Here is a 21,250-nt window from a genome sequence, read left to right on the forward strand (position 1 = left end):
AATGCTTTCCTCAGTACTGTCTCTGCACAGACTGCACATTCTCTTTGTGACTAGTAGACCTCCCGACACCCAGGATCAATCCTTTCCTCAGTACTGTCTCTGTAGTGACCATAGTTTCTCTTTGTGTCTAATAGACCTCCCGACACCAAGGGTCAATCCTTTCCTCCGTACTGTCTCTGCAGGCATTTTATATTCTTGCTGTGACTAATAGACCTCCAGACACCCAGGATCAATCCTTTCCTCAGTACTGTCTCTGCACAGACTGCACGTTCTCTTTGTGACTAATAGACCTCCCGACACCCAGGATCAAACCTTTCCTCAGTACTGTTTCTGCAGAGACGGCAATGTTCACTTTGTGTCTAATAGACCTCCAGACACCCAGGATCGATCCTTTCCTCAGTACTGTCTCTGCAGAGACGGCTCGTTCTCTTTGTGTCTAATAGACCTCCCGACGCCCAGGATCAATCCTTTCCTCAGTACTGTCTCTGCAGAGACGGCTCGTTCTCTTTGTGTCTAATAGACCTCCCGACACCCAGGGTCAATCCTTTCCTCAGTACTGTCTCTGCAGAGACGGCATGTTCTCTTTGTGACTAATAGACCTCCCGACACCCAGGGTCAATCCTTTCCTCAGTACTGTCTCTGCAGAGACGGCTCATTCTCTTTGTGACTAGTAGACCTCCCGACACCCAGGATCAATGCTTTCCTCAGTACTGTCTCTGTAGAGACCATAGTTTCTCTTTGTGACTAATAGACCTCCCGACACCCAGGATCAATCCTTTCCTCTGTACTGTCTCTGCAGAGACCATAGTTTCTCTTTCTGATTAATAGACCTCCCGACACCCAGGATCAATGCTTTCCTCAGTACTGTCTCTGTAGAGACCATAGTTTCTCTTTGTGACTAATAGACCTCCCGACACCCAGGATCAATCCTTTCCTCTGTACTGTCTCTGCAGAGACCATAGTTTCTCTTTCTGATTAATAGACCTCCCGACACCCAGGATCAATCCTTTCCTCAGTACTGTCTCTGCAGAGATGGCTCGTTCTCTTTGTGACTAATTGGCCTCCCGACACCCAGGGTCAATCCTTTCCTCAGTACTGTCTCTGCAGAGATGGCTCGTTCTCTTTGTGATTAATAGACCTCCAGACACCCAGGGTCAATCCTTTCCTCAGTACTGTCTCTGCAGAGACGGCTCGTTCTCTTTGTGACTAATAGACCTCCAGACACCCAGGATCAATGCTTTCCTCAGTACTGTCTCTGCCCAGACTGCACGTTCTTTTTGTGATTAATAGACCTCCAGACACCCAAGATCAATGCTTTCCTCAGTACTGTCTCTGCCCAGACTGCACATTCTCTTTGTGACTAGTAGACCTCCCGACACCCAGGATCAATCCTTTCCTCAGTACTGTCTCTGCAGAGATGGATTGTTCTCTTTGTGACTAATAGACCTCCAGACACCCAGGATGAATACTTTCCTCAATACTGTCTCTGTAGTGACCATACTTTCTCTTTGTGTCTAATAGACCTCCCGACACCCAGGGTCAATCCTTTCCTCCGTACTGTCTCTGCAGGCATTTTATATTCCTGCTGTGACTAATAGACCTCCAGACACCAAAGATCAATGCTTTCCTCAGTACTGTCTCTGCCCAGACTGCACATTCTCTTTGTGACTAGTAGACCTCCCGACACCCAGGATGAATACTTTCCTCAATACTGTCTCTGTAGTGACCATAGTTCCTCTTTGTGTCTAATAGACCTCCCGACACCCAGGGTCAATCCTTTCCTCCGTACTGTCTCTGTAGAGACCATAGTTCCTCTTTGTGTCTAATAGACCTCCAGACACCCAGGTCAATCCTTTCCTCAGTACTGTCTCTGCCCAGACTGCACATTCTCTTTGTGACTAGTAGACTTCCCGACACCCAGGTCAAACCTTTTCTCAGTACTGTCTCTGCAGCCATTTTATATTCTTGCTGTGACTAGTAGACCTCCCAACACCCAGGATCAATCCTTTCCTCAGTACTGTCTCTGCAGAGACGGCTCGTTCTCTTTGTGACTAATAGACCTCCAGACACCCAGGATCAATGCTTACCTCAGTACTGTCTCTGCAGAGACGGCTCGTTCTCTTTGTGACTAATAGACCTCCAGACACCCAGGATCAATCCTTTCCTCAGTACTGTCTCTGCAGAGACGGCTCGTTCTCTTTGTGACTAATAGACCTCCCAACACCCAGGATCAATCCTTTCCTCAGTACTGTCGCTGCAGAGACGGCACGTTCTTTTTGTGATTAATAGACCTCCAGATACCCAAGATCAATGCTTTCCTCAGTACTGTCTCTGCACAGACTGCACATTCTCTTTGTGACTAGTAGACCTCCCGACACCCAGGATCAATCCTTTCCTCAGTACTGTCTCTGTAGTGACCATAGTTTCTCTTTGTGTCTAATAGACCTCCCGACACCAAGGGTCAATCCTTTCCTCCGTACTGTCTCTGCAGGCATTTTATATTCTTGCTGTGACTAATAGACCTCCAGACACCCAGGATCAATCCTTTCCTCAGTACTGTCTCTGCACAGACTGCACGTTCTCTTTGTGACTAATAGACCTCCCGACACCCAGGATCAAACCTTTCCTCAGTACTGTTTCTGCAGAGACGGCAATGTTCACTTTGTGTCTAATAGACCTCCAGACACCCAGGATCGATCCTTTCCTCAGTACTGTCTCTGCAGAGACGGCTCGTTCTCTTTGTGTCTAATAGACCTCCCGACGCCCAGGATCAATCCTTTCCTCAGTACTGTCTCTGCAGAGACGGCTCGTTCTCTTTGTGTCTAATAGACCTCCCGACACCCAGGGTCAATCCTTTCCTCAGTACTGTCTCTGCAGAGACGGCATGTTCTCTTTGTGACTAATAGACCTCCCGACACCCAGGGTCAATCCTTTCCTCAGTACTGTCTCTGCAGAGACGGCTCATTCTCTTTGTGACTAGTAGACCTCCCGACACCCAGGATCAATGCTTTCCTCAGTACTGTCTCTGCAGAGACCATAGTTTCTCTTTCTGATTAATAGACCTCCCGACACCCAGGATCAATCCTTTCCTCAGTACTGTCTCTGCAGAGATGGCTCGTTCTCTTTGTGACTAATTGGCCTCCCGACACCCAGGGTCAATCCTTTCCTCAGTACTGTCTCTGCAGAGATGGCTCGTTCTCTTTGTGATTAATAGACCTCCAGACACCCAGGGTCAATCCTTTCCTCAGTACTGTCTCTGCAGAGACGGCTCGTTCTCTTTGTGACTAATAGACCTCCAGACACCCAGGATCAATGCTTTCCTCAGTACTGTCTCTGCCCAGACTGCACGTTCTTTTTGTGATTAATAGACCTCCAGACACCCAAGATCAATGCTTTCCTCAGTACTGTCTCTGCCCAGACTGCACATTCTCTTTGTGACTAGTAGACCTCCCGACACCCAGGATCAATCCTTTCCTCAGTACTGTCTCTGCAGAGATGGCTTGTTCTCTTTGTGACTAATAGACCTCCAGACACCCAGGATGAATACTTTCCTCAATACTGTCTCTGTAGTGACCATACTTTCTCTTTGTGTCTAATAGACCTCCCGACACCCAGGGTCAATCCTTTCCTCCGTACTGTCTCTGCAGGCATTTTATATTCCTGCTGTGACTAATAGACCTCCAGACACCCAGGATCAATCCTTTCCTCAGTACTGTCTCTGCACAGACTGCACGTTCTCTTTGTGACTAATAGACCTCCCGACACCCAGGATCAAACCTTTCCTCAGTATTGTCTCTGCAGAGACGGCTCATTCTCTTTGTGTCTAATAGACCTCCCGACACCCAGGTCAATCCTTTCCTCAGTACTCTCTCTGCAGAGACGGCTCATTCTGTTTGTGACTAGTAGACCTCCCGACACCCAGAATCAATGCTTTCCTCAGTACTGTCTCTGTAGAGACCATAGTTTCTCTTTGTGATTAATAGACCTCCCGACACCCAGGATCAATCCTTTCCCGAGTACTGTCTCCGCAGAGACGGCATGTTCTCTTTGTGAATAATAGACCTCCAGACACCCAGGATGAATCCTTTCCTCTGTACTGTCTCTGCAGAGACCATAGTTTCTCTTTCTGATTAATAGACCTCCCGACACCCAGGATCAATCCTTTCCTCAGTACTGTCTCCGCAGAGGCGGCTCGTTCTCTTTGTGACTAATAGACCTCCAGACACCCAGGATCAATCCTTTCCTCAGTACTGTCTCTGCACAGTCTGCACGTTCTCTTTGTGACTAATAGACCTCCCGACACCCAGGATCAAACCTTTCCTCAGTACTGTCTCTGCAGAGACGGCTCGTTCTCTTTGTATCTAATAGACCTCCAGACACCCAGGATCAATCCTTTCCTCAGTACTGTCTCTGCAGAGGTGGCTCGTTCTCTTTGTGTCTAATAGACCTCCCGACACCCAGGGTCAATCCTTTTCTCAGTACTGTCTCTGCAGCCATTTTATATTCTTGCTGTGACTAGTAGACCTCCTAACACCCAGGATCAATCCTTTCCTCAGTACTGTCTCTGCAGAGACGGCTCGTTCTCTTTGTGACTAATAGACCTCCCAACACCCAGGATCAAACCTTTCCTCAGTAGTGTTTCTGCAGAGACGGCTCGTTCTCTTTGTGACTAATAGACCTCCAGACACCCAGGATCAATGCTTTCCTCAGTACTGTCTCTGCAGAGACGGCTCGTTCTCTTTGTGATTAATAGACCTCCAGACACCCAAGATCAATGCTTTCCTCAGTACTGTCTCTGCCCAGACTGCACATTCTCTTTGTGACTAGTAGACCTCCCGACACCCAGGATGAATACTTTCCTCAATACTGTCTCTGTAGTGACCATAGTTCCTCTTTGTGTCTAATAGACCTCCAGACACCCAGGGTCAATCCTTTCCTCAGTACTGTCTCTGCCCAGACTGCACATTCTCTTTGTGACTAGTAGACTTCCCGACACCCAGGGTCAATCCTTTTCTCAGTACTGTCTCTGCAGCCATTTTATATTCTTGCTGTGACTAGTAGACCTCCCAACACCCAGGATCAATCCTTTCCTCAGTACTGTCTCTGCAGAGACGGCTCGTTCTCTTTGTGACTAATAGACCTCCAGACACCCAGGATCAATGCTTACCTCAGTACTGTCTCTGCAGAGACGGCTCGTTCTCTTTGTGATTAATAGACCTCCAGACACCCAAGATCAATGCTTTCCTCAGTACTGTCTCTGCCCAGACTGCACGTTCTTTTTGTGATTAATAGACCTCCAGACACCCAAGATCAATGCTTTCCTCAGTACTGTCTCTGCCCAGACTGCACATTCTCTTTGTGACTAGTAGACCTCCCGACACCCAGGATCAATCCTTTCCTCAGTACTGTCTCTGTAGTGACCATAGTTTCTCTTTGTGTCTAATAGACCTCCCGAAACCCAGGGTCAATCCTTTCCTCCGTACTGTCTCTGCAGGCATTTTATATTGTTGCTGTGACTAATAGACCTCCAGACACCCAGGATCAATCCTTTCCTCAGTACTGTCTCTGCACAGACTGCACGTTCTCTTTGTGACTAATAGACCTCCCGACACCCAGGATCAAACCTTTCCTCAGTACTGTTTCTGCAGAGACGGCAATGTTCACTTTGTGTCTAATAGACCTCCAGACACCCAGGATCGATCCTTTCCTCAGTACTGTCTCTGCAGAGACGGCTCGTTCTCTTTGTGTCTAATAGACCTCCCGACGCCCAGGATCAATCCTTTCCTCAGTACTGTCTCTGCAGAGACGGCTCGTTCTCTTTGTGTCTAATAGACCTCCCGACACCCAGGGTCAATCCTTTCCTCAGTACTGTCTCTGCAGAGACGGCATGTTCTCTTTGTGACTAGTAGACCTCCCGACACCCAGGGTCAATCCTTTCCTCAGTACTGTCTCTGCAGAGACGGCTCATTCTCTTTGTGACTAGTAGACCTCCCGACACCCAGGATCAATGCTTTCCTCAGTACTGTCTCTGTGGAGACCATAGTTTCTCTTTGTGATTAATAGACCTCCCGACACCCAGGATCAATCCTTTCCTCAGTACTGTCTCTGCAGAGACCATAGTTTCTCTTTCTGATTAATAGACCTCCCGACACCCAGGATCAATCCTTTCCTCAGTACTGTCTCTGCAGAGATGGCTCGTTCTCTTTGTGACTAATTGGCCTCCCGACACCCAGCGTCAATCCTTTCCTCAGTACTGTCTCTGCAGAGATGGCTCGTTCTCTTTGTGATTAATAGACCTCCAGACACCCAGGGTCAATCCTTTCCTCAGTACTGTCTCTGCAGAGACGGCTCGTTCTCTTTGTGATTAATAGACCTCCAGACACCCAAGATCAATGCTTTCCTCAGTACTGTCTCTGCCCAGACTGCACGTTCTTTTTGTGATTAATAGACCTCCAGACACCCAAGATCAATGCTTTCCTCAGTACTGTCTCTGCCCAGACTGCACGTTCTTTTTGTGATTAATAGACCTCCAGACACCCAAGATCAATGCTTTCCTCAGTACTGTCTCTGCCCAGACTGCACATTCTCTTTGTGACTAGTAGACCTCCCGACACCCAGGATCAATCCTTTCCTCAGTACTGTCTCTGCAGAGATGGCTTGTTCTCTTTGTGACTAATAGACCTCCAGACACCCAGGATGAATACTTTCCTCAATACTGTCTCTGTAGTGACCATACTTTCTCTTTGTGTCTAATAGACCTCCGGACACCCAGGGTCAATCCTTTCCTCCGTACTGTCTCTGCAGGCATTTTATATTCCTGCTGTGACTAATAGACCTCCAGACACCCAGGATCAATCCTTTCCTCAGTACTGTCTCTGCACAGACTGCAAGTTCTCTTTGTGACTAATAGACCTCCCGACACCCAGGATCAAACCTTTCCTCAGTATTGTCTCTGCAGAGACGGCTCATTCTCTTTGTGTCTAATAGACCTCCCGACACCCAGGTCAATCCTTTCCTCAGTACTCTCTCTGCAGAGACGGCTCATTCTGTTTGTGACTAGTAGACCTCCCGACACCCAGAATCAATGCTTTCCTCAGTACTGTCTCTGTAGAGACCATAGTTTCTCTTTGTGATTAATAGACCTCCCGACACCCAGGATCAATCCTTTCCCGAGTACTGTCTCCGCAGAGACGGCATGTTCTCTTTGTGAATAATAGACCTCCAGACACCCAGGATGAATCCTTTCCTCTGTACTGTCTCTGCAGAGACCATAGTTTCTCTTTCTGATAAATAGACCTCCCGACACCCAGGATCAATCCTTTCCTCAGTACTGTCTCCGCAGAGGCGGCTCGTTCTCTTTGTGACTAATAGACCTCCAGACACCCAGGATCAATCCTTTCCTCAGTACTGTCTCTGCACAGTCTGCACGTTCTCTTTGTGACTAATAGACCTCCCGACACCCAGGATCAAACCTTTCCTCAGTACTGTCTCTGCAGAGACGGCTCGTTCTCTTTGTATCTAATAGACCTCCAGACACCCAGGATCAATCCTTTCCTCAGTACTGTCTCTGCAGAGATGGCTCGTTCTCTTTGTGTCTAATAGACCTCCCGACACCCAGGGTCAATCCTTTTCTCAGTACTGTCTCTGCAGCCATTTTATATTCTTGCTGTGACTAGTAGACCTCCTAACACCCAGGATCAATCCTTTCCTCAGTACTGTCTCTGCAGAGACGGCTCGTTCTCTTTGTGACTAATAGACCTCCCAACACCCAGGATCAAACCTTTCCTCAGTAGTGTTTCTGCAGAGACGGCTCGTTCTCTTTGTGACTAATAGACCTCCAGACACCCAGGATCAATGCTTTCCTCAGTACTGTCTCTGCAGAGACGGCTCGTTCTCTTTGTGATTAATAGACCTCCAGACACCCAAGATCAATGCTTTCCTCAGTACTGTCTCTGCCCAGACTGCACATTCTCTTTGTGACTAGTAGACCTCCCGACACCCAGGATGAATACTTTCCTCAATACTGTCTCTGTAGTGACCATAGTTCCTCTTTGTGTCTAATAGACCTCCAGACACCCAGGGTCAATCCTTTCCTCAGTACTGTCTCTGCCCAGACTGCACATTCTCTTTGTGACTAGTAGACTTCCCGACACCCAGGGTCAATCCTTTTCTCAGTACTGTCTCTGCAGCCATTTTATATTCTTGCTGTGACTAGTAGACCTCCCAACACCCAGGATCAATCCTTTCCTCAGTACTGTCTCTGCAGAGACGGCTCGTTCTCTTTGTGACTAATAGACCTCCAGACACCCAGGATCAATGCTTACCTCAGTACTGTCTCTGCAGAGACGGCTCGTTCTCTTTGTGATTAATAGACCTCCAGACACCCAAGATCAATGCTTTCCTCAGTACTGTCTCTGCACAGACTGCACATTCTCTTTGTGACTAGTAGACCTCCCGACACCCAGGATCAATCCTTTCCTCAGTACTGTCTCTGTAGTGACCATAGTTTCTCTTTGTGTCTAATAGACCTCCCGACACCCAGGGTCAATCCTTTCCTCCGTACTGTCTCTGCAGGCATTTTATATTCTTGCTGTGACTAATAGACCTCCAGACACCCAGGATCAATCCTTTCCTCAGTACTGTCTCTGCACAGACTGCACGTTCTCTTTGTGACTAATAGACCTCCCGACACCCAGGATCAAACCTTTCCTCAGTACTGTTTCTGCAGAGACGGCAATGTTCACTTTGTGTCTAATAGACCTCCAGACACCCAGGATCGATCCTTTCCTCAGTACTGTCTCTGCAGAGACGGCTCGTTCTCTTTGTGTCTAATAGACCTCCCGACGCCCAGGATCAATCCTTTCCTCAGTACTGTCTCTGCAGAGACGGCTCGTTCTCTTTGTGTCTAATAGACCTCCCGACACCCAGGGTCAATCCTTTCCTCAGTACTGTCTCTGCAGAGACGGCATGTTCTCTTTGTGACTAGTAGACCTCCCGACACCCAGGGTCAATCCTTTCCTCAGTACTGTCTCTGCAGAGACGGCTCATTCTCTTTGTGACTAGTAGACCTCCCGACACCCAGGATCAATGCTTTCCTCAGTACTGTCTCTGTGGAGACCATAGTTTCTCTTTGTGATTAATAGACCTCCCGACACCCAGGATCAATCCTTTCCTCAGTACTGTCTCTGCAGAGACCATAGTTTCTCTTTCTGATTAATAGACCTCCCGACACCCAGGATCAATCCTTTCCTCAGTACTGTCTCTGCAGAGATGGCTCGTTCTCTTTGTGACTAATTGGCCTCCCGACACCCAGCGTCAATCCTTTCCTCAGTACTGTCTCTGCAGAGATGGCTCGTTCTCTTTGTGATTAATAGACCTCCAGACACCCAGGGTCAATCCTTTCCTCAGTACTGTCTCTGCAGAGACGGCTCGTTCTCTTTGTGATTAATAGACCTCCAGACACCCAAGATCAATGCTTTCCTCAGTACTGTCTCTGCCCAGACTGCACGTTCTTTTTGTGATTAATAGACCTCCAGACACCCAAGATCAATGCTTTCCTCAGTACTGTCTCTGCCCAGACTGCACGTTCTTTTTGTGATTAATAGACCTCCAGACACCCAAGATCAATGCTTTCCTCAGTACTGTCTCTGCCCAGACTGCACATTCTCTTTGTGACTAGTAGACCTCCCGACACCCAGGATCAATCCTTTCCTCAGTACTGTCTCTGCAGAGATGGCTTGTTCTCTTTGTGACTAATAGACCTCCAGACACCCAGGATGAATACTTTCCTCAATACTGTCTCTGTAGTGACCATACTTTCTCTTTGTGTCTAATAGACCTCCGGACACCCAGGGTCAATCCTTTCCTCCGTACTGTCTCTGCAGGCATTTTATATTCCTGCTCTGACTAATAGACCTCCAGACACCCAGGATCAATCCTTTCCTCAGTACTGTCTCTGCACAGACTGCAAGTTCTCTTTGTGACTAATAGACCTCCCGACACCCAGGATCAAACCTTTCCTCAGTATTGTCTCTGCAGAGACGGCTCATTCTCTTTGTGTCTAATAGACCTCCCGACACCCAGGTCAATCCTTTCCTCAGTACTCTCTCTGCAGAGACGGCTCATTCTGTTTGTGACTAGTAGACCTCCCGACACCCAGAATCAATGCTTTCCTCAGTACTGTCTCTGTAGAGACCATAGTTTCTCTTTGTGATTAATAGACCTCCCGACACCCAGGATCAATCCTTTCCCGAGTACTGTCTCCGCAGAGACGGCATTTTCTCTTTGTGAATAATAGACCTCCAGACACCCAGGATCAATGCTTTCCTCAGTACTGTCTCTGCCCAGACTGCACATTCTCTTTGTGACTAGTAGACCTCCCGACACCCAGGATGAATACTTTCCTCAATACTGTCTCTGTAGTGACCATAGTTCCTCTTTCTGATTAATAGACCTCCCGACACCCAGGATCAATCCTTTCCTCAGTACTGTCTCTGCAGAGATGGCTCGTTCTCTTTGTGACTAATTGGCCTCCCGACACCCAGCGTCAATCCTTTCCTCAGTACTGTCTCTGCCCAGACTGCACGTTCTTTTTGTGATTAATAGACCTCCAGACACCCAAGATCAATGCTTTCCTCAGTACTGTCTCTGCCCAGACTGCACGTTCTTTTTGTGATTAATAGACCTCCAGACACCCAAGATCAATGCTTTCCTCAGTACTGTCTCTGCCCAGACTGCACATTCTCTTTGTGACTAGTAGACCTCCCGACACCCAGGATCAATCCTTTCCTCAGTACTGTCTCTGCAGAGATGGCTTGTTCTCTTTGTGACTAATAGACCTCCAGACACCCAGGATGAATACTTTCCTCAATACTGTCTCTGTAGTGACCATACTTTCTCTTTGTGTCTAATAGACCTCCGGACACCCAGGGTCAATCCTTTCCTCCGTACTGTCTCTGCAGGCATTTTATATTCCTGCTGTGACTAATAGACCTCCAGACACCCAGGATCAATCCTTTCCTCAGTACTGTCTCTGCACAGACTGCAAGTTCTCTTTGTGACTAATAGACCTCCCGACACCCAGGATCAAACCTTTCCTCAGTATTGTCTCTGCAGAGACGGCTCATTCTCTTTGTGTCTAATAGACCTCCCGACACCCAGGTCAATCCTTTCCTCAGTACTCTCTCTGCAGAGACGGCTCATTCTGTTTGTGACTAGTAGACCTCCCGACACCCAGAATCAATGCTTTCCTCAGTACTGTCTCTGTAGAGACCATAGTTTCTCTTTGTGATTAATAGACCTCCCGACACCCAGGATCAATCCTTTCCCGAGTACTGTCTCCGCAGAGACGGCATGTTCTCTTTGTGAATAATAGACCTCCAGACACCCAGGATGAATCCTTTCCTCTGTACTGTCTCTGTGGAGACCATAGTTTCTCTTTGTGATTAATAGACCTCCCGACACCCAGGATCAATCCTTTCCTCAGTACTGTCTCTGCAGAGACCATAGTTTCTCTTTCTGATTAATAGACCTCCCGACACCCAGGATCAATCCTTTCCTCAGTACTGTCTCTGCAGAGATGGCTCGTTCTCTTTGTGACTAATTGGCCTCCCGACACCCAGCGTCAATCCTTTCCTCAGTACTGTCTCTGCAGAGATGGCTCGTTCTCTTTGTGATTAATAGACCTCCAGACACCCAGGGTCAATCCTTTCCTCAGTACTGTCTCTGCAGAGACGGCTCGTTCTCTTTGTGATTAATAGACCTCCAGACACCCAAGATCAATGCTTTCCTCAGTACTGTCTCTGCCCAGACTGCACGTTCTTTTTGTGATTAATAGACCTCCAGACACCCAAGATCAATGCTTTCCTCAGTACTGTCTCTGCCCAGACTGCACGTTCTTTTTGTGATTAATAGACCTCCAGACACCCAAGATCAATGCTTTCCTCAGTACTGTCTCTGCCCAGACTGCACATTCTCTTTGTGACTAGTAGACCTCCCGACACCCAGGATCAATCCTTTCCTCAGTACTGTCTCTGCAGAGATGGCTTGTTCTCTTTGTGACTAATAGACCTCCAGACACCCAGGATGAATACTTTCCTCAATACTGTCTCTGTAGTGACCATACTTTCTCTTTGTGTCTAATAGACCTCCGGACACCCAGGGTCAATCCTTTCCTCCGTACTGTCTCTGCAGGCATTTTATATTCCTGCTGTGACTAATAGACCTCCAGACACCCAGGATCAATCCTTTCCTCAGTACTGTCTCTGCACAGACTGCAAGTTCTCTTTGTGACTAATAGACCTCCCGACACCCAGGATCAAACCTTTCCTCAGTATTGTCTCTGCAGAGACGGCTCATTCTCTTTGTGTCTAATAGACCTCCCGACACCCAGGTCAATCCTTTCCTCAGTACTCTCTCTGCAGAGACGGCTCATTCTGTTTGTGACTAGTAGACCTCCCGACACCCAGAATCAATGCTTTCCTCAGTACTGTCTCTGTAGAGACCATAGTTTCTCTTTGTGATTAATAGACCTCCCGACACCCAGGATCAATCCTTTCCCGAGTACTGTCTCCGCAGAGACGGCATGTTCTCTTTGTGAATAATAGACCTCCAGACACCCAGGATGAATCCTTTCCTCTGTACTGTCTCTGCAGAGACCATAGTTTCTCTTTCTGATTAATAGACCTCCCGACACCCAGGATCAATCCTTTCCTCAGTACTGTCTCCGCAGAGGCGGCTCGTTCTCTTTGTGACTAATGGACCTCCAGACACCCAGGATCAATCCTTTCCTCAGTACTGTCTCTGCACAGTCTGCACGTTCTCTTTGTGACTAATAGACCTCCCGACACCCAGGATCAAACCTTTCCTCAGTACTGTCTCTGCAGAGACGGCTCGTTCTCTTTGTATCTAATAGACCTCCAGACACCCAGGATCAATCCTTTCCTCAGTACTGTCTCTGCAGAGATGGCTCGTTCTCTTTGTGTCTAATAGACCTCCCGACACCCAGGGTCAATCCTTTTCTCAGTACTGTCTCTGCAGCCATTTTATATTCTTGCTGTGACTAGTAGACCTCCTAACACCCAGGATCAATCCTTTCCTCAGTACTGTCTCTGCAGAGACGGCTCGTTCTCTTTGTGACTAATAGACCTCCCAACACCCAGGATCAAACCTTTCCTCAGTAGTGTTTCTGCAGAGACGGCTCGTTCTCTTTGTGACTAATAGACCTCCAGACACCCAGGATCAATGCTTTCCTCAGTACTGTCTCTGCAGAGACGGCTCGTTCTCTTTGTGATTAATAGACCTCCAGACACCCAAGATCAATGCTTTCCTCAGTACTGTCTCTGCCCAGACTGCACATTCTCTTTGTGACTAGTAGACCTCCCGACACCCAGGATGAATACTTTCCTCAATACTGTCTCTGTAGTGACCATAGTTCCTCTTTGTGTCTAATAGACCTCCAGACACCCAGGGTCAATCCTTTCCTCAGTACTGTCTCTGCCCAGACTGCACATTCTCTTTGTGACTAGTAGACTTCCCGACACCCAGGGTCAATCCTTTTCTCAGTACTGTCTCTGCAGCCATTTTATATTCTTGCTGTGACTAGTAGACCTCCCAACACCCAGGATCAATCCTTTCCTCAGTACTGTCTCTGCAGAGACGGCTCGTTCTCTTTGTGACTAATAGACCTCCAGACACCCAGGATCAATGCTTACCTCAGTACTGTCTCTGCAGAGACGGCTCGTTCTCTTTGTGATTAATAGACCTCCAGACACCCAAGATCAATGCTTTCCTCAGTACTGTCTCTGCACAGACTGCACATTCTCTTTGTGACTAGTAGACCTCCCGACACCCAGGATCAATCCTTTCCTCAGTACTGTCTCTGTAGTGACCATAGTTTCTCTTTGTGTCTAATAGACCTCCCGACACCCAGGGTCAATCCTTTCCTCCGTACTGTCTCTGCAGGCATTTTATATTCTTGCTGTGACTAATAGACCTCCAGACACCCAGGATCAATCCTTTCCTCAGTACTGTCTCTGCACAGACTGCACGTTCTCTTTGTGACTAATAGACCTCCCGACACCCAGGATCAAACCTTTCCTCAGTACTGTTTCTGCAGAGACGGCAATGTTCACTTTGTGTCTAATAGACCTCCAGACACCCAGGATCGATCCTTTCCTCAGTACTGTCTCTGCAGAGACGGCTCGTTCTCTTTGTGTCTAATAGACCTCCCGACGCCCAGGATCAATCCTTTCCTCAGTACTGTCTCTGCAGAGACGGCTCGTTCTCTTTGTGTCTAATAGACCTCCCGACACCCAGGGTCAATCCTTTCCTCAGTACTGTCTCTGCAGAGACGGCATGTTCTCTTTGTGACTAGTAGACCTCCCGACACCCAGGGTCAATCCTTTCCTCAGTACTGTCTCTGCAGAGACGGCTCATTCTCTTTGTGACTAGTAGACCTCCCGACACCCAGGATCAATGCTTTCCTCAGTACTGTCTCTGTGGAGACCATAGTTTCTCTTTGTGATTAATAGACCTCCCGACACCCAGGATCAATCCTTTCCTCAGTACTGTCTCTGCAGAGACCATAGTTTCTCTTTCTGATTAATAGACCTCCCGACACCCAGGATCAATCCTTTCCTCAGTACTGTCTCTGCAGAGATGGCTCGTTCTCTTTGTGACTAATTGGCCTCCCGACACCCAGCGTCAATCCTTTCCTCAGTACTGTCTCTGCAGAGATGGCTCGTTCTCTTTGTGATTAATAGACCTCCAGACACCCAGGGTCAATCCTTTCCTCAGTACTGTCTCTGCAGAGACGGCTCGTTCTCTTTGTGATTAATAGACCTCCAGACACCCAAGATCAATGCTTTCCTCAGTACTGTCTCTGCCCAGACTGCACGTTCTTTTTGTGATTAATAGACCTCCAGACACCCAAGATCAATGCTTTCCTCAGTACTGTCTCTGCCCAGACTGCACGTTCTTTTTGTGATTAATAGACCTCCAGACACCCAAGATCAATGCTTTCCTCAGTACTGTCTCTGCCCAGACTGCACATTCTCTTTGTGACTAGTAGACCTCCCGACACCCAGGATCAATCCTTTCCTCAGTACTGTCTCTGCAGAGATGGCTTGTTCTCTTTGTGACTAATAGACCTCCAGACACCCAGGATGAATACTTTCCTCAATACTGTCTCTGTAGTGACCATACTTTCTCTTTGTGTCTAATAGACCTCCGGACACCCAGGGTCAATCCTTTCCTCCGTACTGTCTCTGCAGGCATTTTATATTCCTGCTCTGACTAATAGACCTCCAGACACCCAGGATCAATCCTTTCCTCAGTACTGTCTCTGCACAGACTGCAAGTTCTCTTTGTGACTAATAGACCTCCCGACACCCAGGATCAAACCTTTCCTCAGTATTGTCTCTGCAGAGACGGCTCATTCTCTTTGTGTCTAATAGACCTCCCGACACCCAGGTCAATCCTTTCCTCAGTACTCTCTCTGCAGAGACGGCTCATTCTGTTTGTGACTAGTAGACCTCCCGACACCCAGAATCAATGCTTTCCTCAGTACTGTCTCTGTAGAGACCATAGTTTCTCTTTGTGATTAATAGACCTCCCGACACCCAGGATCAATCCTTTCCCGAGTACTGTCTCCGCAGAGACGGCATTTTCTCTTTGTGAATAATAGACCTCCAGACACCCAGGATGAATCCTTTCCTCTGTACTGTCTCTGCAGAGACCATAGTTTCTCTTTCTGATTAATAGACCTCCCGACACCCAGGATCAATCCTTTCCTCAGTACTGTCTCCGCAGAGGCGGCTCGTTCTCTTTGTGACTAATAGACCTCCAGACACCCAGGATCAATCCTTTCCTCAGTACTGTCTCTGCACAGTCTGCACGTTCTCTTTGTGACTAATAGACCTCCCGACACCCAGGATCAAACCTTTCCTCAGTACTGTCTCTGCAGAGACGGCTCGTTCTCTTTGTATCTAATAGACCTCCAGACACCCAGTATCAATCCTTTCCTCAGTACTGTCTCTGCAGAGATGGCTCGTTCTCTTTGTGTCTAATAGACCTCCCGACACCCAGGGTCAATCCTTTTCTCAGTACTGTCTCTGCAGCCATTTTATATTCTTGCTGTGACTAGTAGACCTCCTAACACCCAGGATCAATCCTTTCCTCAGTACTGTCTCTGCAGAGACGGCTCGTTCTCTTTGTGACTAATAGATCTCCCAACACCCAGGATCAAACCTTTCCTCAGTAGTGTTTCTGCAGAGACGGCTCGTTCTCTTTGTGACTAATAGACCTCCAGACACCCAGGATCAATGCTTTCCTCAGTACTGTCTCTGCAGAGACGGCTCGTTCTCTTTGTGATTAATAGACCTCCAGACACCCAAGATCAATGCTTTCCTCAGTACTGTCTCTGCCCAGACTGCACATTCTCTTTGTGACTAGTAGACCTCCCGACACCCAGGATGAATACTTTCCTCAATACTGTCTCTGTAGTGACCATAGTTCCTCTTTGTGTCTAATAGACCTCCCGACACCCAGGGTCAATCCTTTCCTCCGTACTGTCTCTGTAGAGACCATAGTTCCTCTTTGTGTCTAATAGACCTCCAGACACCCAGGGTCAATCCTTTCCTCCGTACTGTCTCTGCCCAGACTGCACATTCTCTTTGTGACTAGTAGACTTCCCGACACCCAGGATCAATCCTTTCCTCAGTACTGTCTCTGCAGAGACGGCTCGTTCTCTTTGTGACTAATAGACCTCCAGACACCCAGGATCAATGCTTACCTCAGTACTGTCTCTGCAGAGACGGCTCGTTCTCTTTGTGATTAATAGACCTCCAGACACCCAGGATCAATGCTTTCCTCAGTACTGTCTCTGCACAGACTGCACATTCTCTTTGTGACTAGTAGACCTCCCGACACCCAGGATCAATCCTTTCCTCAGTACTGTCTCTGTAGTGACCATAGTTTCTCTTTGTGTCTAATAGACCTCCCGACACCCAGGGTCAATCCTTTCCTCCGTACTGTCTCTGCAGGCATTTTATATTCTTGCTGTGACTAATAGACCTCCAGACACCCAGGATCAATCCTTTCCTCAGTACTGTCTCTGCACAGACTGCACGTTCTCTTTGTGACTAATAGACCTCCCGACACCCAGGATCAAACCTTTCCTCAGTACTGTTTCTGCAGAGACGGCAATGTTCACTTTGTGTCTAATAGACCTCCAGACACCCAGGATCGATCCTTTCCTCAGTACTGTCTCTGCAGAGACGGCTCGTTCTCTTTGTGTCTAATAGACTTCCCGACGCCCAGGATCAATCCTTTCCTCAGTACTGTCTCTGCAGAGACGGCTCGTTCTCTTTGTGTCTAATAGACCTCCCGACACCCAGGGTCAATCCTTTCCTCAGTACTGTCTCTGCAGAGACGGCATGTTCTCTTTGTGACTAGTAGACCTCCCGACACCCAGGGTCAATCCTTTCCTCAGTACTGTCTCTGCAGAGACGGCTCATTCTCTTTGTGACTAGTAGACCTCCCGACACCCAGGATCAATGCTTTCCTCAGTACTGTCTCTGTGGAGACCATAGTTTCTCTTTGTGATTAATAGACCTCCCGACACCCAGGATCAATCCTTTCCTCAGTACTGTCTCTGCAGAGACCATAGTTTCGCTTTCTGATTAATAGACCTCCCGACACCCAGGATCAATCCTTTCCTCAGTACTGTCTCTGCAGAGATGGCTCGTTCTCTTTGTGACTAATTGGCCTCCCGACACCCAGCGTCAATCCTTTCCTCAGTACTGTCTCTGCAGAGATGGCTCGTTCTCTTTGTGATTAATAGACCTCCAGACACCCAGGGTCAATCCTTTCCTCAGTACTGTCTCTGCAGAGACGGCTCGTTCTCTTTGTGACTAATAGACCTCCAGACACCCAGGATCAATGCTTTCCTCAGTACTGTCTCTGCAGAGACGGCTCGTTCTCTTTGTGATTAATAGACCTCCAGACACCCAAGATCAATGCTTTCCTCAGTACTGTCTCTGCCCAGACTGCACGTTCTTTTTGTGATTAATAGACCTCCAGACACCCAAGATCAATGCTTTCCTCAGTACTGTCTCTGCCCAGACTGCACGTTCTTTTTGTGATTAATAGACCTCCAGACACCCAAGATCAATGCTTTCCTCAGTACTGTCTCTGCCCAGACTGCACATTCTCTTTGTGACTAGTAGACCTCCCGACACCCAGGATCAATCCTTTCCTCAGTACTGTCTCTGCAGAGATGGCTTGTTCTCTTTGTGACTAATAGACCTCCAGACACCCAGGATGAATACTTTCCTCAATACTGTCTCTGTAGTGACCATACTTTCTCTTTGTGTCTAATAGACCTCCGGACACCCAGGGTCAATCCTTTCCTCCGTACTGTCTCTGCAGGCATTTTATATTCCTGCTGTGACTAATAGACCTCCAGACACCCAGGATCAATCCTTTCCTCAGTACTGTCTCTGCACAGACTGCAAGTTCTCTTTGTGACTAATAGACCTCCCGACACCCAGGATCAAACCTTTCCTCAGTATTGTCTCTGCAGAGACGGCTCATTCTCTTTGTGTCTAATAGACCTCCCGACAGCCAGGTCAATCCTTTCCTCAGTACTCTCTCTGCAGAGACGGCTCATTCTGTTTGTGACTAGTAGACCTCCCGACACCCAGAATCAATGCTTTCCTCAGTACTGTCTCTGTAGAGACCATAGTTTCTCTTTGTGATTAATAGACCTCCCGACACCCAGGATCAATCCTTTCCCGAGTACTGTCTCCGCAGAGACGGCATTTTCTCTTTGTGAATAATAAACCTCCAGACACCCAGGATGAATCCTTTCCTCTGTACTGTCTCTGCAGAGACCATAGTTTCTCTTTCTGATTAATAGACCTCCCGACACCCAGGATCAATCCTTTCCTCAGTACTGTCTCCGCAGAGGCGGCTCGTTCTCTTTGTGACTAATAGACCTCCAGACACCCAGGATCAATCCTTTCCTCAGTACTGTCTCTGCACAGTCTGCACGTTCTCTTTGTGACTAATAGACCTCCCGACACCCAGGATCAAACCTTTCCTCAGTACTGTCTCTGCAGAGACGGCTCGTTCTCTTTGTATCTAATAGACCTCCAGACACCCAGGATCAATCCTTTCCTCAGTACTGTCTCTGCAGAGATGGCTCGTTCTCTTTGTGTCTAATAGACCTCCCGACACCCAGGGTCAATCCTTTTCTCAGTACTGTCTCTGCAGCCATTTTATATTCTTGCTGTGACTAGTAGACCTCCTAACACCCAGGATCAATCCTTTCCTCAGTACTGTCTCTGCAGAGACGGCTCGTTCTCTTTGTGACTAATAGACCTCCCAACACCCAGGATCAAACCTTTCCTCAGTAGTGTTTCTGCAGAGACGGCTCGTTCTCTTTGTGACTAATAGACCTCCAGACACCCAGGATCAATGCTTTCCTCAGTACTGTCTCTGCAGAGACGGCTCGTTCTCTTTGTGATTAATAGACCTCCAGACACCCAAGATCAATGCTTTCCTCAGTACTGTCTCTGCCCAGACTGCACATTCTCTTTGTGACTAGTAGACCTCCCGACACCCAGGATGAATACTTTCCTCAATCCTGTCTCTGTAGTGACCATAGTTCCTCTTTGTGTCTAATAGACCTCCCGACACCCAGGGTCAATCCTTTCCTCCGTACTGTCTCTGTAGAGACCATAGTTCCTCTTTGTGTCTAATAGACCTCCAGACACCCAGGGTCAATCCTTTCCTCAGTACTGTCTCTGCCCAGACTGCACATTCTCTTTGTGACTAGTAGACTTCCCGACACCCAGGGTCAATCCTTTTCTCAGTACTGTCTCTGCAGCCATTTTATATTCTTGCTGTGACTAGTAGACCTCCCAACACCCAGGATCAATCCTTTCCTCAGTACTGTCTCTGCAGAGACGGCTCGTTCTCTTTGTGACTAATAGACCTCCAGACACCCAGGATCAATGCTTACCTCAGTACTGTCTCTGCAGAGACGGCTCGTTCTCTTTGTGATTAATAGACCTCCCGACACCCAGGATCAATCCTTTCCTCAGTACTGTCTCTGTAGTGACCATAGTTTCTCTTTGTGTCTAATAGACCTCCCGACACCCAGGGTCAATCCTTTCCTCCGTACTGTCTCTGCAGGCATTTTATATTCTTGCTGTGACTAATAGACCTCCAGACACCCAGGATCAATCCTTTCCTCAGTACTGTCTCTGCACAGACTGCACGTTCTCTTTGTGACTAATAGACCTCCCGACACCCAGGATCAAACCTTTCCTCAGTACTGTTTCTGCAGAGACGGCAATGTTCACTTTGTGTCTAATAGACCTCCAGACACCCAGGATCGATCCTTTCCTCAGTACTGTCTCTGCAGAGACGGCTCGTTCTCTTTGTGTCTAATAGACCTCCCGACGCCCAGGATCAATCCTTTCCTCAGTACTGTCTCTGCAGAGACGGCTCGTTCTCTTTGTGTCTAATAGACCTCCCGACACCCAGGGTCAATCCTTTCCTCAGTACTGTCTCTGCAGAGACGGCATGTTCTCTTTGTGACTAGTAGACCTCCCGACACCCAGGGTCAATCCTTTCCTCAGTACTGTCTCTGCAGAGACGGCTCATTCTCTTTGTGACTAGTAGACCTCCCGACTCCCAGAATCAATGCTTTCCTCAGTACTGTCTCTGTGGAGACCATAGTTTCTCTTTGTGATTAATAGACCTCCCGACACCCAGGATCAATCCTTTCCTCTGTACTGTCTCTGTAGAGACCATAGTTTCTCTTTCTGATTAATAGACCTCCCGACACCCAGGATCAATCCTTTCCTCAGTACTGTCTCTGCAGAGATGGCTCGTTCTCTTTGTGACTTATTGGCCTCCCGACACCCAGCGTCAATCCTTTCCTCAGTACTGTCTCTGCAGAGATGGCTCGTTCTCTTTGTGATTAATAGACCTCCAGACACCCAGGGTCAATCCTTTCCTCAGTACTGTCTCTGCAGAGACGGCTCGTTCTCTTTGTGACTAATAGACCTCCAGACACCCAGGATCAATGCTTTCCTCAGTACTGTCTCTGCAGAGACGGCTCGTTCTCTTTGTGATTAATAGACCTCCAGACACCCAAGATCAATGCTTTCCTCAGTACTGTCTCTGCCCAGACTGCACGTTCTTTTTGTGATTAATAGACCTCCAGACACCCAAGATC

This window comes from Hypanus sabinus, chromosome 19 (genome assembly GCF_030144855.1).
Source record: "Hypanus sabinus isolate sHypSab1 chromosome 19, sHypSab1.hap1, whole genome shotgun sequence".
NCBI classification, from domain to species: Eukaryota; Metazoa; Chordata; class Chondrichthyes; order Myliobatiformes; family Dasyatidae; genus Hypanus; species Hypanus sabinus.